The sequence below is a fragment of the Protopterus annectens genome, chromosome 1.part1, assembly GCF_019279795.1.
Source record: "Protopterus annectens isolate FY-2018-M chromosome 1.part1, PAN1.0, whole genome shotgun sequence".
Classification (NCBI taxonomy): domain Eukaryota; kingdom Metazoa; phylum Chordata; order Ceratodontiformes; family Protopteridae; genus Protopterus; species Protopterus annectens.
Genome location: NC_056726.1, coordinates 210399925 through 210427917, shown reverse-complemented (window position 1 = coordinate 210427917; position 27993 = coordinate 210399925).

Here is a 27993-nt window from a genome sequence, read left to right as displayed (position 1 = left end):
GTGGTCACCCCCTCATTGGTCAGGTCTGACCATAAGCAAATCACCCTTGACATCCACATCCCACCCCCACCCCCCAGTAAGGAAACCTCCTTAAAAAACTTCTCCAAAGCCAACTTCAAGCTACTGATGTCAGAAGTGACAAACTTCACAACACCCACGCAGATGGGATCTGGAAGTTTGACTGCAGAATCCTACACTAAGGCACTGTACGAGCACATCCACTCATGCATGAATCGTGCCATCCCAAATAGAGTCAAGATGCACTTCTCCAAAAAAAGGAAGCCAATCCCAATCCCTGCTATAAACAAACTATACAACAGAAGGAAGAAACTGTTGCAAAAAAGAGGAAAATCCCAGGATGCAAAAAACTCCCTCACCAGCCTCAGTAAGAAGCTGAGATCCCTCATAAGATCCTCAAAATCTAGTTACGAAAATAAAATTGCCAAAGATTCCAAAGACAACCACAAGGCATTCTATAGTTATGTCAAAAATCTAAATGGCAATGCTCAGATCTGCTCTGAGTTGCAACAGAATGGCATTAAATATATTGACCCCAAGGATATTGCCAATATCCTGGCAGATCGATTTAGTGCCAACTTCACCCCACTCTCACCCCCTAAAGGGCCCATCTCAATACCAAAAGATTGCCAAATTCCAATAATCACAGCCACACAGGTAGAAACTGCACTCTTCAAAGCTAAGAATACAACATCCATGGGACCAGATGACATCCCAGGCTGTGTACTACATGAACTACAAAATGAACTGGCACCTCACCTAAGTGTCATGTTTAATCATAGCCTCACCTCAGGCTTCGTGCCCACTGAGTGGCGTACAGCTACAGTTATCCTGCTACACAAGGGTGGATCCACCTTGGATCCCAGGAACTACCGTCCCATCAGTCTGACAAGCCTGATTTGCAAGGGCATGGAACGCATTATCATGGAACTTATAAACAAAGACATTGGCAACCTTCAAACACTAGACCCCACCCAGTTTGGGTTTGTGAAGGGCCGATCTTGTCTCCTGAATCTGACTGACTTCTTCGAATCAGTCTCCAGAGCTGTGGACGAGGGTAAGGCAGTCCACACAGCCTATCAGGACCTCGCCAAGGCCTTTGACACCATCCCCCACTCTGGAATCATAGATAAACTTACTAAGCTGGGCATAAATCCCTATGTCACTCGATGGGTTGCTATCTGGCTTACTGACAGAACCCAGACAGTAAAAGTAGCCGACTCCAAATCCAGCTCCAGACATGTGACAAGTGGAGTACCTCAGGGTTCAGTCCTGGGACCACTCTTATTTGGCATCTACTTCTCTGAAGTACAGGCCAACACTAAGGGACTCTGGCTAACAAAGTTTGCAGATGACTGCAAACTGGGAGCCATTATTGAATCCCCAAATTATATGGATATTCTACAAAAGGGCCTTACAGAAACAGATGCCTGGTGCCAGAGCCATGGGCTCAAGCTTAATGCCAAGAAATGTATAGTTATCCCCTTTGGAAAAAAAACATGTACCCATGAATTACCACATAGGTGGCAGGATACTAAACATCGAAAGTGTGATGAGAGACTTAGGGACACAGGTGGACAGTGGTCTCACTTTTGATAACCACATTGCCACAACAGTCAGGAAATACTTCTATGTGGCACACCTCATCACTAAGGGATTTTCATCCAGAAAAAAGGAGGTCATTGTCCCACTGTACTCATCCCTCATTAGACCCATTATAGAGTATAATGCCCCGTTTGGTATGTACCTCACAAGACATCTGCAACAGCTTGAAAGGCCACAGAAATACCTCACTAAAAGAATCACAGGCCTAAAGCAGATGCCATATACTGACCGTCTAAAAAAACTCCAGCTATACTCTGTGGCATATCGTCTACTCAGAGGCGATCTCTGCTTAACATACAAGGCCATGTCAAACCCTGAGCTGTTGGACATGCTCCACTTAAAGAAATCCCAATCCCTCAGAGCCACATGCTCCAGGGATCTAAACCTTGTCATCACAATGAACAAAACATGCTGGAGGGATAGGTTCCTGACCCAGAGACTCCCCATACTCTGGAATAGACTGCCCATACATATCAAGCAGAGCGCCTCTTTGGCCCTCTTCAAAAGGAACCTTGATGATTGGATGGGAGATAGGAAATTCACCCCAGGGATCATGTTGGTCGCCCTGCTAGACAGGGGCCTGGAGAAGTAAATATTGTGGGAAGAAATATCCAGGGAATTGTTATGGCTAGGCTTACATAGGCCCTAGGGCCGATAGCCTAGTACCAACCTATGAACCTATGAACGAGTTAACAATAGGTACAGGAGACTGGCATTTTTACTTAAGGCAGCAGTCATGAGAGTGCCTGTTTTCTACATCAACTTTGCGTTTAACTTTATTCTGCTTGCAGCCATGACTTATTACAAACTCTTGCAGAAAGTTACTACTGTTTACAGACTACAAGTTATAAACAACAGAGAATAGTTACTTCCATGGCTGAAATTAGAGGTGTGCGCAACTGCAGTCAGTTAGGTATGTAAGCACATGCTGGAATGTTTGTGTGACTGGAGTAAGGCATAGTATTTTTTTCACTTTTTAAAAAAATGTTTTGGTTACTCACTGGGGCTGGATGTCATTGCATCGCAGGCCAGATGTTGTGCCTTAACTAGTCACCCTATAATATGTTCTGCCATTTAATCGTTGCTGTTAGACTTTGTTTATCTTCTCTATCTAATGTTTAGTAGTTATCATTCATGGTTACTCGTACCAGGTTCACAGGTTTGATTTTTAAACTTGCAATCTACAAAAAGTTTAACTGCTGTAACTTCTACTTACCATTTATTAGAGTTATCTGTACATATATTTATTTGAAGCCTACAAAACATAATTAAAAAAGTTTGTCATAAAATATTGCATATGTAAATGCCTTAAAGATATTGGATGAGAATCTCACTTCTCAGTCATAAAATGAGCCTATACAAATGACAACAATCCATGAATGTAGAAACGGGAAGCAAACGTTAAATAGTTACATACAAACTGAAAATATGTTAAATTATGTCAGACACACACACAATGTTTTTTTACATTGAATTTCTGTATATTTATTTCTATAGCTACTTTGTAACTTACTTCAACTATTCTGTATTTCACTATTGTAGTACCCAGTCTGTATTACTGTTTCATTTGCTTATATGTTTTCATTGTACTTTATTAGAGCCTGGGTCATGGCAGAAGAGGGTCATTCAAGCAGTAAACCAGTTACCTAACCAGTTAATAAATAACTAAATAAAAATATATAGTAATGTATGTGTATATGTTTAAATACATGTAATTTATACACACACATGCAGACATATTACAGAAGAGGTGCTAACCTGTTGGCACAGTGGCAAAGTAAAATAGCCATATTGCTGGCAACCCACATTCACTAAGTATGAATAGACCTCAAATGGCTAGATTTAGGTTTAATGGGAACATAGGATGATATGGCCAATAATGTGCACTGCTATCCTATGAGGAGAGTATGCTGTACCCTGGTAGAGACCACAAGCTGCACATGTTCATATGCTAACAGAAGCACATGTGTTAGCAAGCAAAGGTGAAAAGTGGAACAGTACATGTCCAGCACCCAATGTAAATCAGTATACAATGTGGTGCACAGATTTCATTGCACATCCCTTCCCTTTGGCTAGGGCTTTGACAGCCACTGCTCAATAATGGCTTCCAGTGTTAATTTAGGTCAGACAGTCAAGCGGTATTACATAGGTTCATAGGTTCATAGGTTCATACTAGGCTATCTGCCCGAGGGCATTTACAAGCCTAGCCCATCGTTTTGTGGCTTAGGCCACCCCTTTAGTATGGGGAACTATACCCATTATTTTTCTGTGCCTCTGTCGAGCAGTGACACTGAGGTAATCCCTGGGGTATATCTGCGATCTCCCATCCATTGGTCAAGATTTCTCTTGAACAAGGCCAGCGAGGTGCTCTGCCTCACATGTACCGGGATTTTGTTCCACAGCATAGGGAGTCTTTGGGTGATGAATCTATCCCTCCAGCACGTCCTATTAATAGCCGTGTCAAGGTTTAAGTCTCCCGCCCTTGTGGCTCTGATGGATCTAGATTTTTTGAGGTGAAGCATATTCATCAAATCTGGGTTTGACATGGCCTTGTATGTTAGTCAAAGGTCACCTCTGAGCAAGCGGTAAGCGACTGAATAGAGCTGGAGTTCTTTCAGTCGGGCAGCATAGGACAGATTTTTGAGACCCTTTATCCTTTTGGTGAGGAACTTTTGTGGCCTCTCCAGCTGCTGCAAGTGTCGGGTCAGATACATTCCGAATGGGGCATTGTACTCAATCATTGGTCTGATGAGTGATGAGTAAAGGGAGACTATGACCTCCCTTGATCTAGATGAGAATCCCTTCATGATAAGGTGGGCAATGTAGAAGGTCTTCCTAACTACTTTAGCTACATGAGTGTCGAATGACAGACTACTATCAACCTGGGTCCCCAGGTCCCTGATAACTTCTTCTGTGCTCAGTGGATTGCCACCTATTTGGTAGCTAGGGGTAACCTTGTTTTTCCCGAAGGGTATGACTATGCATTTTTGGCATTTAACTTTAGGCCGTGGCTCTGGCACCAGTTATCCGTTTCTGTGAGACCCTTCTGAAGGATATCTGTGTCAGATGTGTTTTCTACTATGGCGCCCAGTTTGCAGTCATCTGCAAACTTTGTCAGCCATAACCCTCCTGTGTTTGCTTGTACTTGGAAAAGTAGATGCCAAACAAGAGTGGGCCCAGGACTGAGCCCTGTGGGACACCACTTGTGACAGGCTTTGAGTCTGACATGGCGCCAGCAGCTCTGACCCTGTGGGTTCTGTCACTCAGCCAGTTTGCAACCCATCTTGTGATGTATGGGTTGACATTTAAGCTGATGAGTTTTTCAATGATACCCGAATGGGGTATTGTATCGAAGGCCTTAGCCAGATCGAGGTAGGCTGTATGGACTGCCTTTCCTCATCAATGGCTTTGGTGACTGTTTGAAAAAGTCAACCAAGTTTAAAAGGCATGATCTGCCTTTGACAAAGCCAAACTGGGTTGGATCCAAAGTCTGCAAATTCCTATGTCTTTATTTATGAGGTCCATTATGATCCTCTCCATGGCTTTGCAGATAAGGCTTGTCAAGCTAATGGGCGGTAATTTCCAGGGTCGGTGGAGGCACCGCCTTTGTGAAGTGGTACCACAGTTGCAGTGCGCCACTCCTGGGTGCGTATCCAGAGGTAAGACTTTGATTAAACAGCTGTCCTAGCTGTGGGTTTAATTCCTCATTGAGTTCATGGAGCACACAGCCGGGGACACCATCAGGTCCCATGGATGCTGTGTTTTTGCTTTGGAGAGAGCAGTTCTCACTTGGGCGCTGGAGATGTTTGGGGGCTGCAATCGTTTGGTATAGATATCTCTCCTTTTGGGGAGGGGAGAAGTTTGCACTGAACCTGTCAGCCAGTATGTTGGCAATGTCTGTAGGATCAGTAATCTTCACATCATTTTGAACTAGCTCTGAGCATATCTGGGAGTTTCCTCCCAGGTTTCTAACATAGCTAAAGAAGGCCTTATGATTGTCTTTTGAGTCTTTAGCTATTTTTCTCTCGAAATTTGCTTTGGATGATTTTATGAGAGCTCTTAGTTTTTTACTTATAGTGATCAAGGGTGTCTTACCTTTTAAGGATTTTGCTCTATCTTGTAGTAGCTTCCTCCTTTTGTTGTAGAGTTTGTTTATGGCTGGGGTCCACCAGACTGGATGCTTGCCTTTGGTACAAAGAGTCTTTGTTTTGCTTGGGATTGCCTTATCCATGCAGTCCTGCAGGTGCTGGTAGAAGGCATTTGTAAGTGATTCAGCGGATAAGGTTAAACAGCAAGTACGAACAGAAATTGATAAAAGGGTCAGTGTGTATTTTATTGTAAAGAGCTACACAATCCAACCTGCCAACAGCACAATAACTACTTATAACAAATTTTAACTTTTTTATAACCCTTAATACACTCATAGGGACAGACATGCTGGTGTGTTCTTATGTTCATGGTTAACCCATGTCTGTCCATATTTTACTATCAGGGCACCAGTGATGAGATTAATTTATACTGGTGTCTATTATTAAGTCATAATTGCATTCACTTAAGAGAAAAAGTAGTGGAAAATACTGTTAAGTTTGGAATCCTCAGTATCAACAACTGGATTGCAATGACTCTTGCATATTTTCTTCTAACATATGTGTAACACAGTGTTATAAAATGGCTTGCAGAAGTATAAAGAAGTGACTGAGATAAAAGCTTTTTTTAAAAGTAGAATTTTTGGTAGTTTCCTGAACCATCTTTCACCACCTTACTTCCCTGAATCAGCCACAGTATCATTTCCTGCCTTGTAAAACTCAGCTAACTAGTGTAGTTACTCTTAGTAGTCATCAGATTTCTTCATCTTCAGATTACAAAAAGCTCAATAACTTTATGGCTCAAAGAGAAGTAAAGAGTATAGCTGTAAATGAAATTATACATTAAAGGATATGCACATTTTTCATCTTGAATAACTTTATGACCACCTAAGTGTGAAATAACAAAATATTTGTGGATACTGGGATATGTTTGTTTTTTTCTTAGCATGAAACTTTCAGATGTGTTAGGAGAAATGATGCAAGAGCAAGGGAGACAAATTCCTAATGAAAGTATCACAAATTTTCATTCAGGCCTAACATGGTGTGCACTAAGGATGACACCTAATAGTCTACTTGAATGCTAGTGCAAGGCTATGATCCTATTATTAAGCTGAATAGGATAGAAATGCCACAGAGGGCAAGAAAATTGCTAAGTCACAATTTTCTAATAAGGGGAAGTATTCAGATCATTCTGTAAGGAGGAAAATAATACTCTGGAGAAAGGAAACAGTCTGGGTGGTAAGGGGAAATTGGAATAAATCATAGTATTTCACAAATAGATGCTTGTCACAGAATAAAATGTTTAAGGCCAAGCATGTTTTAGGGGTTAGACAATGGCAAAGTTAATTTACATATTTCAGGAGGAAGATTTTATTTAGATATTTTCAGGTGCAGATAAGCAGCTTGCTGAAGTACAGAGGTTCATATGGAAGTTAACAGTCCTAGGCTAAAATGTCCCAACCACTGGTGCTGTGGAGACAGACGAGGTGTTCTTTATATATAAGGTGTTTTGTTAAGGTGAGAGCAGATAACAATTGATGAGTGTTATGGCCTTTTGCTGTAATATAGTTGTGTGAGCATACATGGATGCTGAGAGAAAATCAGAGGAATATGAGGGTTAACAAGTATAGCCATAGCTTATTTGGGATGATACCACAGGGTGAAAGGCTGGAGGGATACCACAATAAGGTTAAATGCAGAGCTCTGTTAGAGGCATATCCTGAGGTGCCAGACACTCATCGACCCAGTACCCCTAAAAGTTTTAAATGGTCCATTGATGCATTGTCTACATACTGCAGTTGTGCAGGGAAGAAACTGTTATTTCATGTGGCCCATTTGTTCATTTTTATATAAATAAACAGCCAGAAACAAAGTAGAACTGGGATTACAGCAAAACTGGACTGAGAGAAAACGAATATATGTTTTTCATGAGAGGTAAGATTTATCAAAGTGTCAAATGGCATGCTTGATGGTGCAGCCACTGATAGAATTTGATACTGAGCTTGGTGCAGGTATTGACTATTATATGAACTGAAGGCCAGAAGGTGTTTCTACTATGAATGGCCAAAGCAGATTTTACTGAATATATATTTTAATCACATTATAGCACTACCTCCCTCATCTAATGACTATCCAGTTCCCATCCATTAACAGTCCATTTATTGTGCTTCTGGCAAACAAACTTACAGGGAAAGAAAAGGGAGACCTGGGGATTATAGACATCACTGGGAGGTTAGGAGATTTTTTAATGCTCCTAACTCACCCTAAGTTGATTGAAAAATCACATAATGCAATGCCTTCTATGCTTGGTCAGTGAATGTACATGCTTCTGCACAGCCACAATCTCAGGCAGAGTGCATGCACTCCTTGACAAAGTCATGCCTCGCCCCCAACATGCATTTAGCAGCAACTGCATTTCTGCCTCTCCAAAGATGCATCTACAGTGCCACAAGTCCTCTAATTCCACTCCCCATAAAAGGTGTGAGTTGGCATTGATCCCGCCCTCTAATCTCTCCAATATTCCCTGGCCAGTTACTAAGCCTGAGGCATAATCAAAGTCAAACCCTCTATACCCAAAGAACATTGGCAAGACATAAACACAAACAAAACTAGTAACTAAAAACAAATGGATCTGCTGTGGTGCCCAACACATCACAGAATACTCAGAGTAAAAAATAAACCAACATTTATTAGTCGTTAAGTGCTTTCATCTTAAATAAGAATTATACAGAATAACAGATATACCTCTAAGACCAGTATTTATACATAATTCAAAGTAATTCATTAAAGCAGAATTTTTACAGCACTTCCTGTTGTTATTTTTACTCTAAAAAACTTGGTGACACACCACTATTTTCTATTGTATTGGGTACAATTTACCACACATAAGTTAAAAAATACAGCTTAAGAATCTCACCTAATTCAAAATACTCAAGCATTTTATATTGTAGTTTATAAAATTGTATAAATATATAACCTTGCATACTTTATAGAAAATTCCATTCTCTTAAAAACCTATCAAATAAGAACCCTATTACAACAACTAGAAATACAGTAAATCACAACATCATCATCCTTTGAGTCACTCTTACAGCTTTGCTACTCTCATTTTCAGAACAGGAGTTAGGGAGATTTTGTTATTCAGACCTGGTAGAACATTGGCATTAAGTCACAACTTCCAAACCAGTTCCTGATATTCCAATAGTGTCTCCCATTGCCCATGGGGTTTAGGCTCTACTTTTTTAATACCCAAAATAAGAATCTATTCTGAGCACACCTAAGTAAATGTCTGTAAAGGGCATTGGTTTCAGTCTTTTTCCTGACCTCGTACATATGCTCGTACCCTCTGTTTTTTAGGCCATGTTCAGTCTTCCCCACATAATAGGAGAAGCAGGCTGAGCAACAAGCTAAATACATGACCCTGTTGGTGGAACATTTGAAATACCTGTTCCCCCTGAAAGTTTCCTGTATACTGGGAAGAAATAGTTCTCCACAATGTGCCATATGTATGCACAATGTGCATTTGTATATGCCTTTTAGAACATGGTTGTCAGTGAATATTTTCTCATTGGTCCCTTTTTCAACAAGATTTTTAATATTGAGATCTCTTTTATAGGTGTATAGGAGTGGTATGGAAAAAAATGGTAAACCATTAGGCATTTTTAGAAAATAGGTCCCAATGTTAAGTGACAATTTTCTGAATGTTGCGCATGTCATTGTTGTATTTCAAGATAAGGGACCTATTATGAGTGATTTCAGCCTTTGCTCCAACATCCTCATTCTTGGACCCAGGCCACTCAATCTGATCCAGTGCATCGAAATTAGATCTATTGTCACCCAGCAGAGGAACACATTTTTTCCATACTCTCTTAACACTTCACTTATGAGGTCTTTGATCAAGGGTCCAGGATATCCCCGTTCTATGAAAAGTTCTACAATGTAATCCAGTTCCCTTGCCAATCATCATAAGCAGATGTCATATGAGCTGCCACCACCATCTGCCCCTTGACTATGTTCTTCTTCTGATGGGTCAGATGGTCACTATTGTAATATAAGAATTAGAAAAATTATATTTTCTGTAAGGTTTAGATCTAAATTTCCTTTTGTCCAATTCTTTTACAAGTGTGACATCCAAAAAATGAATCCCATCACATCTTACATTATTTGTAAATTTCAAATATTCCATAGTTTGGTTAATGTAATTAATAAATTCATCTAATTCATCCTTAGCCCCTTTCCAGATGAGAAAGATATCATCTAAAAACCATAGGTATAGGATGATGGGTTGAAAGTAAGGGGGTTTAAAAACATATTGCTGCTCCCAATATAATAGTACTATGTTGGTGAACACAGGGGCACAAGCAGCCCCCATAGCTACCCCACTTGTCTGTTTGCAGTACTTCCCCTCAAAGTACATAAAGTTGTTACTCAGCACCATATCCAAGCATTTCATAACGAATCTGAGGTAATTGGTGATCAAAAACGTACACATTGTAAGGGTATTTCCACACCATTCTAACCCCAAAGTGTGGGGGATCACAGAGAATAAATCCTTAATGTTGATAGTCACTAAAAATGGTGGGGAGAACAAATACTTCAGTCACTTTTCCTAAAAAATCCCAAGACGATCTATCTGCAAAAACAGCTAGGGGGATGGTTTTGGAACCTGCTGCTTCCACAATGGGTCTAAGTGGAGGAGCCAGAACATTCTTATGGATCTTGGGAATCCCAGAGATGGCTGAAATAATGGGTTTCAAGACAGTAAGGAAATTGTGTAAATTTTTGCCTATCATACCTTGCAGTAGGTTGTCATCCAGTACCATATCAATATTTCTATAGGCCATTTGTACCTAATTCCATGAAACCTGAACGTATCTCATATCATCATTCAACAACTCAAACATTTTAGCTACATACATCCAATGGTCCATAATGACAACCCCTCTCCCCTTATCAGGTTTCATAATATGGATATCTATTTTTACATATCTCAGATAAAATTCCCCTTTTGTCTTGACTGAGATTAGAAATCTTCTATGTTTTTTGTTAACATATTGCCTAATCTCCTGTTCAAAATTAACTAACATAGGGTGCAGGGGGGGGACTGAATGTACTCCTCTTTCTGAATCTGGACATCTGCTGGCTACCCACAAAATCCCCAAAAATAAGTTCTAAATTGATTTTCCTTAGGAACAACTTCAATTCAATCAAAACATCATTAATTGCAGTAGGTGAAGATTGCACAAAGTTAAACCCCTTACGAAAAATGGTTAAGGTCAAGATGCAGATCACTATATTTAAAGATTTCGAACTGGCCTAGGGAACATATCACTCCATCTGTGTTAACAGTGTCATTTGGTAGTAGGTGACTCAATTTCTCCTTCCTCTCCTGCCCTTCACCTGGGTATACCGAAAATGTTCCCTCTTCATTTGCATGTCTTTATGGTTGGTATTCCTCCAGTCTTTCAACTGGTTGCACCTTCCTCAAAGGGGGGGGGGGGGACTCCAAAGCATCATTACTCCTATAGGGTACTTCAATAGGTGTTGTCTACAACTTTTGTTTATAGACCTAAACCCATTATTAGGGTTCATAGCAGCAGGATCCCTGGTATTAAAAGTGTTAGAACCATCATAATTATCACCTAAAGCACGATCTTTGGGAACCCTATATTTGGGTGCCTGATAAGCCCACCCAGTACAATAATCTGTTGTATCTCTCTCTTGAGCTTATTTACTTTCAATTTCTTAGTTTTCACTACTTTGTCATCAACATCCTTTAAAATAGAATACTTATTTCTGTGTTCACACAGAGTAAACAGCAAGTGATTCTGAATAGCATTATTTAACACATTACATCAATTTCACTGAAAAAACTCAAGACATTTCTCATTGTTTTTGATTATGGCCTTCATGATGTCCAGACCACAATTATTGAAAATGTCAGTAGGTTCTTTGTGTAACTCTGAACCTGGTTCTACATTGTTCAGATATTTTCAAATGCATAGACCCCTTGGATATCAACTTTATGTACTTTGAGGGGGAGTACTACAGACAGATAAGTGGGGTAGCTATGGGGGACGCTTGTTCCCCTGTGTTCGCCAACACAGTACTATTATATTGGGAGAAAGAAAATGTTTTTAAACCCCCTTACTTTCAATCTATCATCCTATACCTACGTTTTTTGGATGACATCTTTCTCATCTGGAAAGGGAATAAGGATGAATTTGATGAATTTACTAATTATGTTAACTAAACTATGGAATTTTTGAAATTTACAAGTAACCCGAGATGTGATGAGATTCATTATTTGGGCATCACACTTGTAAAAGGCTTGAACAAAATAATTTTTCTAATTCTTATTTATATTACTATAATGACCCTCCCACCCATCAGAAGAAGAACATAGTCAAGGGACAAATGGTGAGGGCAGCTCTTATGACATCCGCTTATGATGATTGGTAAGGGAACTGGATTACATTGAAGAATGCTTCCTAAAATGGGGGGATCCTGGAACCTTGATCAAAGACCTCATGAATGAAGTATTAAAAGGGTGGGGTACAATATTTGCTTCTCTGTTGGATGGTAATAGATCTAATTTGGATGCATTGGACCAACTTGAATGCCCTGGCTCCAAGGATGAGATAGTTGGGGTGAAGGCTGAAACCAATCACAATAAGTCCCTTATTTTAAAATACAACAATGACATGCTCAACATTCAAAAAATTGTCACTAAATATTGGGACCTGTTTTATAAAATGCTTAAGGGTTTACCAGTTTTTTCCAAGCTTCCCTATACACCTATAAAAGAGGTCTCAGTATTAAAAATCTTGTTGAAAAGGGGACCAATGAGAAAGTATTAACTGACAACCATGCTCTAAAAGGCACATACAAATGCACATTATGCACACATTATGGAGAACTATTTCTTCCAAGTATACGGGAAACTTTCAGGGGGAACAGTTATTTCAATTATTCCACCAAGCGCATTGTGTATTTAGCTTTTTGCTCAGCCTGCTTCTCTTATTATGTGGGGAAGACTGAACATGACCTCAAAAACAGAGGGTACGAGCATATGTATGAGGTCAGGAAAAAGACTGAAACCAATGCCCTTTACAGACATTTACTTAGGTGTGCTCAGAATAGATTTTTATTTTGGGTATTAGAAAAAGTAGACAGAAGACACTGTTGGAATATCAGGAAGTGGTTTGGCAGTTGCGACTTAATGCCAATGTTTCACCAGGTCTGGAAGACCAGATGTCCCTAGCTCCGGTTCTGAAAATGAAAGCAGCAAAGCTGCAAGACTGACTCAAGGGATGATGTTGTCATTTACTATGTTTCTAGTCGCTGTATATAGGAGTCTTATTTGATAGGTTTTTAGGAGAATTAAATTTTCTATAAAATATGCAAGGTTATATATTTATATTTTTATAAAATTCAATATAAAACTATTAACTATTTTGCATTAGGTAGGATTCTTAAACTGTGTTTTTTAACTTATGTGTGGTAAATTATACCCAATACAGTAGAAAATAGTGGTGTGCCATTTTAAGTTTTTTTTTAGCCTCCAACCAATATCCAATAGTTTTTATCAAAATTCTCCTAAAAAAACCTAAAACCTACCACACTCGGTGCTGACCTCCTCCCTGCAGAGTATCTACAAATAGCTGCAGATGCCATTGCATATCCCATATCTATCTTTATCAACAGAACCTTATCCAAAAATGCTATCCCCTCCCTCTGGAAAACATCCCACGTCATCCCACTCCATAAAGGTGGTAGCTCAATAGACATGTCCAACTATAGACCCATTGCCATTCTTTCCCCACTAGCCAAAATAATGGAGAAATGTGTACACAAGCATCTAATGCAATACCTTACACAGAATAACTTAAAATCCAACTCCCAGCATGGCTTCAGGCCATACCACAGCACCACCTCAGCCCTTCTTTCCTTTACTAATGCCATAAACAATAACAGAAATGGCAATAGGCTAACCTCCGCCCTCTTCCTTGACCTATCAAAAGCCTTTGACATGGTCAACCATGAACTTCTAATTCTTTCTCTAAAATCCATTTCCCTCAACACGCACACTATCCAGTGATTCCAGTCCTACCTAACTGGTAGACAACAGGCGGTACTATGCCAGGGCAAACTCTCCAGTCAGCTACCTCTCACACTTGGTGTCCCTCAAGGCTCCATACTAGGCCCACTACTCTTCTCTATTTTTATCAATAATCTTCATAGTGCTATCCCTAAAGATACCTGTATTCAATATGCAGATGATTCTATTCTCATCTGTTTAGCCACCTCCCCATCCAAACTACAAATCTTAACCCAAAATACATTTAACACTATTGAGAAGTGGCTTGCCAACCAATGCCTACTACTGAACCCCAATAAAACTAAACTTCTACTCTTCACCCCCACTAGTAGACCTGCCACACTTTCATTCTCTGTCATGTCTAACAATGGCACCACTATCTCCTCAGATCAACACACTAAACTTCTAGGGGTTATCATAGACAATAATCTCAAATTTGACCTACAGGTCAACAAAACCATACAGACCATCAATAAGAAGCTTGGATCACTGTATAGAAACAAGACACTCTTAACCCCACTGGCTAGGACTGAAATCGCCTGATCACACCTACTCTCTACTCTTTTATATGCCTCACCTGTACTCTCAAACCTTAATAAAACCGAAGTAAGTAAGCTGTCCCATACCTACAACCATATTGCCAGATTCGCCACTGGCTCCACCTATAGAACCCATCACTGCCAGAATTTGAAATGGCTAGAACTGCCCAGCTTAATTCGATTCAATCAACTCCTAATAGCGCACAAAGTTCTGTACCACCCTAAAGATGCCCCCTTTCTTATAAATATTATTAAGCCATATAGCAATCTAGATCCCTACGGTTAGCTGACAAATTATTGGTCCAAACTCACAAAGCTAATAACTCAGCTGGTGAATCCCTTGCCAAACTATATAACCCTACAGTCCTCCAAAAGTCTCTTAAAAAAAAAAAAAAAAAAAAACCTCAAACAGTATCTCAAATTGAACTGGCTATGCCCATATACCAACCCAGTAAGTTATAAAACAATAGCATAATCAGTAATTATCATAGCATAATCATTAATAATCATAACATCTAACTACATCACCATGCTATGTATCCAATCTTACTTGTAATTGCGTCTGTCCATGAGAACTGTGAGTCCCTACTAGGGACTAACTGTGAATTACAATCTTACTTGTAATTGTGTCTGTCCATGAGAACTGTGAGTCCATACTAGGGACTAACTGTGAGTTACAATCTTACTTGTAATTGTGTCTGTCCATGAAAATTGTGAGTCCCTACTAGGGAACATTACTAAACCAATGTACATAGCATATATTACCACTTTGTTTTTATATATTCTAATTTGTTTTCTAACTTCTTGTGTAACCTTTATATGTCTGTCCATGAGAACTGTGAGTTACAATCTTACTTATAATTGTGTCTGTCCATGAGAACTGTGAGTCCCTACTAGGGAACACTTCTAAACCAATGTGCATAAGGTATATTGCCACTTTTTTTAATATATTCTAATTATTTTCTAACTTCTTGTGTAACCTTTTGTATGTTTGACTATGTGGAGCTTTTCTCCCCAGGCCTCCGCTGAAAATGGACATGTATCCAGTCGGACTATTCCAGTAAACAAATGTAAAATAAACTAAATAAAATAAATAAATTTAGAGGAAAAGTAACAGGAAGTGATGTAAAAATGCTGCTTTAATGAATTACTTTGAATTCTGTATAAATGCTGGCCTTAGAAGTGTACCTGTTATTCTGAAGAAGTCTTATTTTAAGATGAAAGTTCTTAATGACTGCAATACATTTTGTTTAACTTTTTTGTCCGAGTGTTCTGTGATGTCTTTGGGTACCATAGCAGAGGCATTTCTTTGGGTCAAAACCTTTACACCCCAGAATAAGGCTGCAGAATGACCTTGTTATTTTTATTTATTTATTTTTTTATTTTTTACATTTGTTAACCAGGTAAGTGGTCTGGTCTGAGGACACTTACGAGACACGATCCAGGCTAAATAGGCAAAAACAGAGTACAAACAAAATGTAGATGTAATGATCAAACATTTATTTTATTAACATTTGTTTACTGGGAAAGTCCAACTTGGAATGAAGCCAATTTTCAGTGGAGGCCCGGGGAGAAACACTTTAGGCCTATGTCTTTGTAACGTGGCAGGAAACCCACACAAATGCAGGGAGGATATGCAGACTCTGCACAGAAGGCACCCCAGCCAAGAATCAAACCAGAAAACCTTTTGCTGTGAGGCAACAATGCAACCACTGCGCTGTCCATCATCAACATATAATGGCTAAAAATACATGTAACAGAGCCTAGTAAAGTAAAAAAATATATACAAAAGGTAATAACAAACAAGTGCAGAACATGATAAAAGCTTTGTAGCAGGCAAAAAGACTGTCTGAAGAAGTATCAAGGGGCATATTATGAAATGCTAAAATTGACCATTTTACGACAAAGTAACTGCTCTCTTACGCGAACAACATTGCCCCATTCAACTTATATAATGAACTCTGTGATTGCTGCACCTCAGGGGTAAACAGAAATAATATGTCATACTGACCATATTCAAGGACTTTTTTTCTTTTGGCAAAATATCTGAAAAACACAATATGGCTAAATGTCATCTGATCATTTAATCAGACAGGAGATAGTAGAAGCTGGTTTCTTTTTAACTCATCTCCAATTATACTGTGTTAGTTCACCTTGACTTGAATCTGTCAGTGTTTCATCTGATTTCACAGGTTTCCTATAAATTGGTCTTCTCAGTTGAAAAGTAGGAAATCATTGTCATATAGCAAGAAAAAATATTGTTTCATGTCTTTTTCCATACGTTACTGAATTTTCTGTTGCTAAGGTTTAGTAGATAATGTTTCTTCATATTTCTTAAATGCTCATTTAGAATGGCTGCAGCTAGTCATTTTAGTTTAACACCATAACCACTCAGGTAAAGAACAGCATCTTACATTAAGACAAAGTGCCTCAGAAGAATATATTAGGTGGAAGTCTAGGATTTATCACACATACCTAAGCTAGGGTAGACAGGTTTTCAAGTTTTGTCAAAATAAGCCTCCCTCAAACCACAAAATGCTCAAGCCTCCCCATATGAAAAAGCACACTCACCGATACATACTCATACATTTTGAAATAATTAATATTTAGATCAATACTTTGCTTTTTTAATTTGCAAAGACTATTGTCCTCATCCATTTAGCCTGATCTCACAGGAAATTAATAATGTACTGTTAATATTTTAGTACAAAACATGTTAAGCTTTCCTGAAACAAGCCCTGGTCTCTCCAGGGAGGCTGGCCTCAACATTTCAGAAACACTCTCTTAAGAAGTGGGGGTAATGGGGTTTGATGGATTATGTTCGTAGTTATGAAGGCTGTGATTTATTTTATTTAATTCTGATTACTGGATAGTCCATATTGATCAGATCCATTTTAGTGGAGGCCCAAACAGAAAAGGGCCATAAGTCAAGACACAAAATATTTATAAAAAATGATAGCAGTACACTGTGTGTATGTAGTAATTATAAGAATACATTAAAAAATGATAGTCATTAAGTATGGGAGGCAATGTAAAATGTTGCATGCTAGAATCAAATAATTTGTACAGCAGTGCATAAAATAAAATGGGCTAAAGTAAGATGCACAACAATAAATAGTTTGTAGGTTCTGGAAGAAGTGCGTTGGATGAATGGTCACATGATCATTCTTCTGACAAATGGCAGTTGAATGTTTTATTTAAAAGTTTGTTTACCTGGTGGGTGGCCTGGAAGAGGACCCTTTCTAGCCAAGTGGCAGATACTACATATACATGCACAGTTAACACAGTATACAAAACAAAATGCATAGATTTACAAACACACACACATATATATATATATATAATATATGTGTGTGTGTATATATATATATATATACATATATACACACACACACATGCATGCATGTAAAGTATCACAATGTAAAAAAAAATCAACAAAATGGGTTGTTACAGTCCCAGAAAAGTATGGTCAGTGTCACAAGTGTGACCAATGGGTTTGCAGGGTCGGCTTTTCATGGCAGGCAATTGTCTGGAATGGTACAGAAGATGGACTTGAATTACAGTGAACATCACTGTTAAAAAGTTCAAAAAAGTCAAAATGGCTTATAGGATTGGTCAGAGCCACTTTCCTCCTGAGTATTTATTTTTAAACCAATTAATGAAAGGTGCTGCCCTCTTCTAACAAATGAACTCAGCATACTATGCTCATCCTATTCACTGAAAAATCAAGACAGTATTAAGATTTATATGCCACAATTTTTACTTAATGTTGTGAAAAGGTCTTTAATAAGTTATTCCACGCATTTTGGAATTTATTACCAGATTAAGTCAGCTCTATTGACAGTCTACTTCTGATTAAGAAGCAACTGAATTCTTACCCAAAGAAAGGATACATGTATAAGTGGTTCAGAGATGTAGGTTTGGCACCTGCTCTCAGAGAAAGGAATCTATTCAATCAGCTGTAAAAAAAAAAACAGGTATGATACATGTAGAATGTCTTTTGTATGTGTATTTTATTTATTTGTTGACTAGGTAAGCCCACCAGACATGTGTATCCATTTCTAGGGACAAACCAGGAGCACTGGATGGCAAAGCGACCTGTTCAGAGTAACAAAGTATGCAAACAGAAGTGGAAGGAATTAAGCCATATATCCTTGACTATGGGAAGCAGCCTGTGAGCAACTCGGAGCCTTAGTCAGAGTTAATGATCCAGCCTGTATTACCTTCTGTTCTACTTTCGAACCACTATTATATTAGCGCATTCAATTATTATTTTTTCACTTCCCTTCTTTCTCATCTTTTTCACCAACTGTTTAAAATGTTGGGACTTGCTATGCTGAGTCCCAAAATGTAGAAACTGAATGACCAAAAATCTGGACTTGTGTCTTTTGGCTTTTCCCAGTTAGGGGTCGCCACAGCAGAACTCCGGTCCACTAATGATTGGTAGTTGATTTTTACGTGTTGAGTTACCAGCCCTGATGCACAACCTTCAACGAAGGTACACCCATTCATGCATGTCTCCACGCAGAAGACGCTCTAGCTGAGAATCGAACCAGACAGCGTCTTACTGTGAGGTGACAACGCTACCACAGCACCACCACTGCGGGATTACACATTTTTTTGGAATATTCCCTTTTCTACATAATATGGCGATCTTGGAGCGGATATAGTTAATTGGCTGCAAAGAGGACTTGCCCCCTGCAAAAACACATTTAAAGGAGAAGAATGAACTGTAATATTTACTCTTCTCTTGTTTTCATCATTTCAGGACCCAGCATTGCGACTCCTACCATTTCAATTGGGAGCCCATCTTTTCTGCTTGCTATCTTACATTCATCCTCTTTTCATAGGTGTGTACTAGGCTAATGGCCCTAAGGACTTTACAAGCCTAGTCATAGGATTACCCTGGCATTGTGCCACCCGACTTTAGTTCCCCATTGCCTCTGTAGAGTAGAGCTACTGCAGTGATCCCCAGGGTGAATTTTCTATTTCCAATCCACTCATCAAGATTTCTCTTGAAAAGGGTCAGCGAGGTGCTCTGCTTGACATGTATGGGAAGTCTATTCCATAGCATGGGCATTCTCTGGGTTATGAACTTGTCGCTCCAGTACGTTCTGTTGATTGTGGTAATGAAGATGAGGTCTCTGGAGCATGTGTGTGGTGCAGAGGAATTGGGATTTCTTTAGATGTAGCATTTCTAACACAGCTGGGTCAGACATGGTTTTGTAAGTCAAGCACAGATTGCTTCTAAGTAGGCGATATGAGACAGAGAATAGTTGAAGTTTTTTGAGTCTGTCCATATAGGACAAGTGTTTAAGGCCTAGGATCCTCTTTGTGAGGTTCTTTTGCGGCATCAATAGTTGTTGCAGGTGTCTAGTGAGGTACACAACAAATGGAGCATTGTACTTCATGACTGGACTAATGAGGGGAGAGTATGACCTCTTTCTCCCTGGGTGCAAAACCCTTAGTAATGAGATGTGCCACATAGAAGGACTTTCTGACCACAGTGACAATGTGGTGATCAAAAGAGAGGTTGCTGTCAACTTGTGTTCCCAGATCTCTTAACGCCTTCTGTGTTCAGTGGACTACCATCAAAACTGGGTTTTTCCCAAAGGGGATGACTGTAAATAAAAAAGAAAATATGCATATTCTGCAAATATTCAGAAAACTTTCAGTAGTACAATTATGTGTCTCTGGTTTGCCAAATGTTGTTATTTAGATATTTGTGGTGCAAGGTTTGAAATTCTTCTTCTATAAATGCTTTTGCTCAAGTGAACCACTTTGTACAGTTGTACATAATGTTTATTAATGTTCTAATGACCCAAAACTCCTGTCTGCCCACAAACCAATCAAAACTCTGCTCATTGTCTGTACTTGTACCATGTTGTTAGGGCTTGGAACTCCTTATGTGTAGCCATCAGCTCAATACCCTCCCTCCCATCCTTAAAAAACACTCTGAAAGACTTCCTAGCTAAAAGATGGCTCTGCTCTTGCGCAACACCAGGATAAACTATATTCTTAATTGTGAACAATCACCTCTTCATACCTTACATCTTCATACTCTCCCTTCTTCACTCACTTCCTTATTTCTATCAATTTCTCTCCCCTAGCTTTTCTTCTAAATATACCATAAGCCTCATTTCATATTGCAATTACTGATTGTATTATACTAATTTACCTTTAATTTCTCTATTAACTTGCTAAAATTAGTTTCTAACTATGAAATCATTGTCTTATAGCATGTATTTATTCTTAACAGTGTTTTCATATTATGCTTGTTTGGTATAATTATTTAAACTGTAGTTGCTTTGTGTATAATTTTTAAAGAATGTAAAATTATTGTTTTAAAATGTTTTGTAATACTTTGGAGCTTTTCTCCCCAGACCTCCAATGAGAATGGGCTCCTACCCAGTCGGACTTTCCTGGTAATCAATTGTCAATAAATACACAAATACATACATACTTGTTCTTCGCCTTGAGGCAAAGGTCATGACTTAAAAGGGTGTTGTGACCAGTCTGCCTATCCCATCAACGCATACATAAATACATATATAAATTGTTATAAAACTGAGCCCCTTGGAAGGTTGCCCAAAAGATAAGATCTGAGTAACAGAGTACCTTACAGGTTTGTCTTTGACCTCACATTCATTCATTTAGTCGCGATGTTTATAAAGTATAAATCAGATTTAGTTAAGAATAATAAATGCACAGTTGTGGCCGTTTCCTTCAAGAAACAATGCCAATTTCTCTTTAAAAGCTAAGCACATATTTTCTTGTTCATTTACAATAATCATCTGTCAAACCTGTCTCAGCTAGGTGGGTTTTATCATGGAAACAATATATCAATACGTGAGTCAGTGTGTGTCTCGAGGAACTTGGGTAGAAAGAGATGGTGGGATTTTAAACAAATGAAATGGATTAGGGCAGTTACAGTACAACAACAATATTCTTACCACTCCTCTTGTAATAAAGGAGAAGACAGTGAAAGGACAGGAGCTGATGACTTACAGGGGTGATCCCATTAGTGCCTGGGAAGGAATGTTCTGTTTTTCTTATCTACTTACAATATTTCTATCTGATCCACCTTTAATTTTAAAGATTCATTCAAAACAAGTTATTTCCTGAATTAGATAGTGTTTACCATCCAATAAAGGACCCCAGCAGGTACTATTCCATTTTCTTTTGTGAACAGTGACGAGAAACAGATGTTCACAGATGTTCACCCCCCCTTGCTGTCAATCCCTGATAATATCTCTTCTTCTTTATTAAGCACTGGTGTGCCACCACAACTAAACATTCCTTCAGCTTTTCTTAAAGGGTTACTGTACTTATAAAAGGTTTTATGTTCGTACTTAAGTGTTTGCTGTAATATGCGTAGTATGTGCCTTTGTTATTCCGATTGCCGTCAAGGCTTCCTACAGCTTTATCTGATGCTGCTATCTGTCACTGTCCCATTGTGTTTCCTTTAGCTCCCTGAATGTTGTTTCTTCCTCCTTAACCTTTCTTGCCATCTGTTTTGAAAACCACAGTGGCTTTTGTTTCTTTTGTTGTCTTGCTTTACAAAAAGTTCTTGTTGCCTCTGTAATGATAGTATAATGAAAAAACAAAATCATCTGACTGGAAATTTCTATGTATTCCTGGGCTGAGCTTGAAAATGGTCCATTTCCATTAAGGTTCCTGCCCTTCTCCGGTCATCAGATAGAAATAAATACATAAAAATATTTATTATATATCATTATGGGCTCTGTAGTTGTGTGTTGCATTTCTTTTGCATGTTAGCTTGCCTTCTGAGATATGCAGCAAAAATACATACATACATAAAACAAAAAAAATAGTTGTACAAAAGCATACAGCCACACTGTAGTCAAAACTCTTAAAAACAAGAAAAAACACATTTTATCACACTATAGGCCTGTGGAGAAAAAAATAATATTAATTTACCACTTTATTAAATGATTTTTGATAAATGCTCGTGTCTAGTGGTAATGTGCCCTGTGTTCATGGGAGCCTAGAGTGCAGTCAATACTCGGGGAAGCTTTCTACCATAAATGCCCAAATCCTATATATGTAGATATATATATATAATTGCAATTCATAACAGCAGACATTCTTTTTTTCTGTTTTCTTGTTTGGAAGACTGCTCTGTATCCAAGATCTCTGTACAGCGAGGTCCAGGAATTTACCCTCTCCTTGCTATTGTATGATGTCAGACAAGGTAAATATAAATAGCAAGGGTTGTGGGGGAGTGCAGAGGGGATTGCACCTGCATTTTACACACACACACAATTCTTTTTGTTTGTTTGTTTCAAAGCAAAAATGATCAATCATTTTGCTTTGCTCTTTTAAGTGTTTGCCGTTTCATGAGATATATTTATACATACACACATATATAGACACACTGACAATGTTGAAACACAAAATCAGGAAATTCAAAATCCTGAGACTATATTATAGTGCAACCATAACACAGAAGACCACAATGACTGAAATCCCAGATATCAAATCTCCCTACCAGTATGAACCCAGGAACGAGTACTACCATGGGTCCTTCATCTCTCTCTCTAGAGAGAGAGAGAGAGAGTTATAGATATATAGATATATATAGATATATATATATATATATACACACACATATACACACACACACGTGTGTGTGTGTGTTTTTTACAGTAGCAGCCTTTTATCTTGAATGGATTGTGACTGACTTTCTGTGCTTTGATCACTGTTCAACAAAACTAGATTCATCAAACAAAAAAAGGAGAGATGTGAACCTGCCCCCTCTTGCAGGACCAAGGTTAAAGCCCATTTCATAAGTTCACTGAGTTGAGTTTTATTGGATTGTGATTGGCATTGTGTGCCTTGGTCTTATCAATTTAGGAAAAAGAGTATATAATCATATACTCATACATACATTATATTACATATGTGTGCATAAATACTTGTATATTTCTTTTGCAAGAAAATGTGAGGTCAGAAGAGGTCTGCAAGACTCTAAAGACATGTCTGACTTGTAGGCGAATCTTATTCACTGGGTGATACAATGTGCTAAACCTAATTTGCTGCTTAGAGAACCATCTGATTGTCTAAGAATGAGGTCCACATGATCTTAGAAATGATGCTAGCAACTAGGAAATGGAAATGAGCTATATTACCTCATAACCTGACCCGTGTCTGTCTCAAGAAACCAGGACAAACTGAAGTCAGGTTACAGTCTCCTGCACACTAAAGGAATATACAGAAAATGTCATTTTTAACTTAATATCATCTAAAGGAAAAAAGACTTTGCTGACTTCTCTTAGTACCTACATTTGACTGGAAAAAGCCAAGACCCTGCATTAAAGGAATATAGACAAAAAGTCATTTTTAAATTAATATCATCTTAAGAAAATAGGGCTGGCTGTCTTCTTTCAAGACCTACATCTATCTCAAGGAAGCCAGGACAGTCTGATGTCAGGCCACCCCCCCCCAACACCCCACAAAAGGAATATAAATAAATGTTTTTTTTTTTTTTAAGTGAATATCATCTGCAGAAAATATGGCTTGCTGCCTTCTTTTAGGTAAGCTACGGATCCCTAAAACATTTGTACTCATTTTAATGTTGGTACAGTCCTATTATTCTATTAATTCCCCTGTGAGAGGCTTTTATTTCACTTGTATGTAACATTTCACCTATATAGCTGACTTCAAGGAGAACGACTTAAGCTGACTGATTTTTTTTCATTTAGTAATTCCTCACAAGAACTGGATTAACTTTACTCCAGTTAGCCACCCTCTCCATGGCTTCCCTTCACTCCCCAGCATACCCTCATTCCCACTGACACTCGCATAATTAAATTTGTATCCACTAAAAGCCACTCCCACTCCCTATTCAACCAATCAAGGCAATTTCCCACAACTGATCTGCATAACCTTTTTCCATTGCACCTTATGCAAACAAGATATTTACTCATCCACATTCTCTGGTGTGCTATAGCCCCACTCTTATACCTCTGCTATAATCACTCCTTCATTAACACTCAGCCTACACAGTCACAGGTCCAGGTAGCAGATTAACTATCTCAACTCACTTTATATTATCTTAATCTTTCAGTAGAATTAGCAAGTAGTTCATGGAACAGATAGATCATTCCATCTCTCCTTCTCTTCCTTTCTCACTAACCCATCAGATTAGGCTAAGAACCATATAGATAACACACATGCTAGCCTGCCCTGTGTCTCGTTCTTCAATTACTTAGAATACGTAGCAAATAGTCCAGGTGGCCGATGACCTCTCCCACCTTAGTTTTTTCCTACTCTAATTCCATACCATTCTTCTGCTAATCTAATCCTGGAATACAAGTGGCAAATAGTCCAGGTGGCAGACAGACCACCCCACCTTTCTTCCTACTTGCAGTATAATGGGCTTCAGTCCAGGTGGCAGTAAAGACTATCTCACCATACTATATCAAATACACTACTGTCATTCTTTACTTAGACTAAAATATAGATTGTCATTAATCTTTACTACCCCTCTCCCCACTTGGTTTCTTAGCTTCATGATGCAACTGGACTATCCTTGTCATACTCTACAGACTGTATTCTCTCTAGGATACAAGAGAGGTCCGTCTTTCCCCCTTTCCCAGCCTGCATTATGAAGTGCACTTACACTCTTTCCATCAATTCACATAAGACACTCTCTAGTTGAAATATGATATCCAAATGGCTCGTCGCACTAATCTTTCTCACAACATCCTCTCACGGTCACCTTACATTTCGTATATACACTGACCATAAAAACATCCACTAATACCATTTTAGACAGTGCCAGCCACAATCTCTTCACCATTTCACCATGTCTTCTTCAACTCCGACTGCACTAAGCTTCTTAAATTATATCAGTAAAAGGCACTATGTTATTCATAGCTACGTATTACAAAACTGAATGCCTCCATTCAATATACACAAAAATCAGCTTACCAAATTGTACTGTTTTTTTTTTTAACTATTCCAGTCTGGTGACATCCAACTCAACTCAGGTCTTTTCACACAGAATGCCCTCACATCTTCAAACGTTACAGGATACCTAAAATTTCCTATGTTAATACATTCAGACTTAATAACAAATGGATAGTGGGAGAAAGCTGGCTTATTCAAGAAGACTGGCATATTATTGCCTTCTCAGAAACCTGCACCAAGGATGATTTCTGTTCATTCTGCTACATCTGTACCATTTACCGTGTTGTTATGGACAATAGACCTATCACTAGTAATGGTAGAGACGCTATTTTTTTTATTAAAATATATTAATTCCTTAAAATTATGGAAGCTAACACATCTGAAGCTCTGGATGGCAGATGCCCCAGGAGGGTCACAGCATACAACACTCTTGGAGATCATACCCACCTACACATTGGTTCCATTTATATCCCACCACCCTCTGCTATTTCAGTCTTACAACAAACATTATGCAATATGTTCCCTAAAGGCTTCTAGCAAACAATATATTAGGCGACTGTAAACTTAACACATCAGGTCAAGATAAAACTCCTCTCAACAAAATGTTAAAGTACCATAATCTTGAACAGTTAGTACAACAACCTACAAGGCCTAATAATCATGACAACAATCATTCTGCCCTTGTCATTATAATATCAAATATAAAACACAGATGTATTAGCAATGATATCCATATCAATTCCATCAGGGAACATTGCCCAGTGCTATCCTACTGGTCCTTCAAAACTAAGTAAGACCTTTCAGGAATAAATTGTTGGCAGATCTTTCCGCAAAACAAATCACACTCCCTCATTAATCTCCTTACTAGCATAAAGTGTTCACCATTCTACTCAGAAACTGACTTGAATGATATACAACCAGAAACAGTGCAAAGGCTTTCTAGCTAAGAAACAGGCAATAAGCTTTATCCTCACAACAAAACTATTTTGAAAAGAAATAAAACACCTAACATGTGATATCACAGACTCTTAAAACCACCTTAACTTGAGTAGCTTACATGGTAATGACCACCCTAAACAGTTCAAGAACTTTCTGCTCTCCACTGTACAAGACATTACCAACTCATTTTCTTCTGCCACTAACCTCTCAACTAACAACAATAATCAACCACGATTATACCCTCTTGCAGAATATTCAGCCCCTTTTCACTTCTCAGCAATTAATAGTAAATAAATTAAGAAAGTCCTACTAAACCTAAATTCCTCCTGGTCATATTTTAGGACCCTACACCACTCCTTCCTTGGATTAATAGCCCATAACATTGCCAAGCTATTTCTCCCTCACCACTGAGAATGTCCCTTCAGCATTCAAATACGCTGTTCTCATTCTCATACCCATAGTTTCTACATCCCCAAACTTAAAGGACTTGAGAACAATATACAACCTAAGTCCAAATACTACAATATTCGAAAAAGTACTTTATTAACAACTCTTACTACATATAAATAAGTATGGATTTCTCTGTGTTGTTGCTCTCAGAAAAGGCCATATAAACAAGTATGGTCTTCTCCGCAACCAACACATCTTTAGAAACTCATTCAGTACCATCACTGCTCTTACTACAGTAACTAACACATTAGGCAACATAAGTTCATAGGTGTTTACTAGGCTAATGACCAGAAGGGCCTTTTTAAGCCTAGCCATGCATCACAAATCTCTGACAAGTTCTGATACCCTTGATAACTGCAAGCATGGGCCGGGGAGATGAATCATTTACAGGTTACCTCTGTCTATTAGAGACATAGGTGCCAAACCAGGGATGAATTTCCAGTTTGCCATCCAATTGTCCAAGTTGCACTTGAATTGGGTTAGGGAGGAACTCTGCTTCACATGGATGGAGGTCTGTTCCACAGATGGAGTAGTCTCTGGGATACATACCTATCTCTCCAGCAGGTCCTATTTATATCACAGGCAAGGTTTAAGTCTTTAGAATGGGTATTTCTGGTGCTGTTTGTTTTGTGGATATGCATGAGGTCCATAAGAGTGGGGTCTGACAATGCCCTGTATGCCAGGCATAGATCTCTCATCAAAAGCCTGTAGGAGACAGAATACAGGGCTAGGGCCTTGAGGTGGTCTGCATAGGACATATTACATATGCCTTGTATTCTTTTAGTGAGGAACCTCTGTGGACGTTCCAGTTGTTGGATATGCCTGATTAGATACATACCAAAGGGGGCATTGTACTCAGTGATAGGTCTGATGAATGCCAAATACAGTGGAACAATGACTTCCTTTGACTTAGATGCCATACCTTTATTTATAAGTTGTGCAACATAGAATGATTTCCTCACCACTGCAGACACGTGATGATCCAAGGCTAGAATACTAACTATGTGTGCCCCTAAGTCCCTGACTACTGGGTCAACTCTAAGGGGTGTGTTGTCAATATGATAGTTACCAGGGATGGATGACTTTCCAAATGATACTATTATACATTTCTTGGCATTTAGTTTTAGTCCATGGCTCTGACACCAGTTGTTTGTCTGTCAGCCCCTCCTGGAGAACATTTGTGTTAGTGGGAGATTCAATGACAGTTCCTAATTTGCAATAATCTGCAAATTTAGTCAGCCAGCGACCACTGACATTGGCCTTAACTTCTGAGAAGTAAATGCCAACAATATAGATAATGGTCTTTTCTCCCCAGGACTAT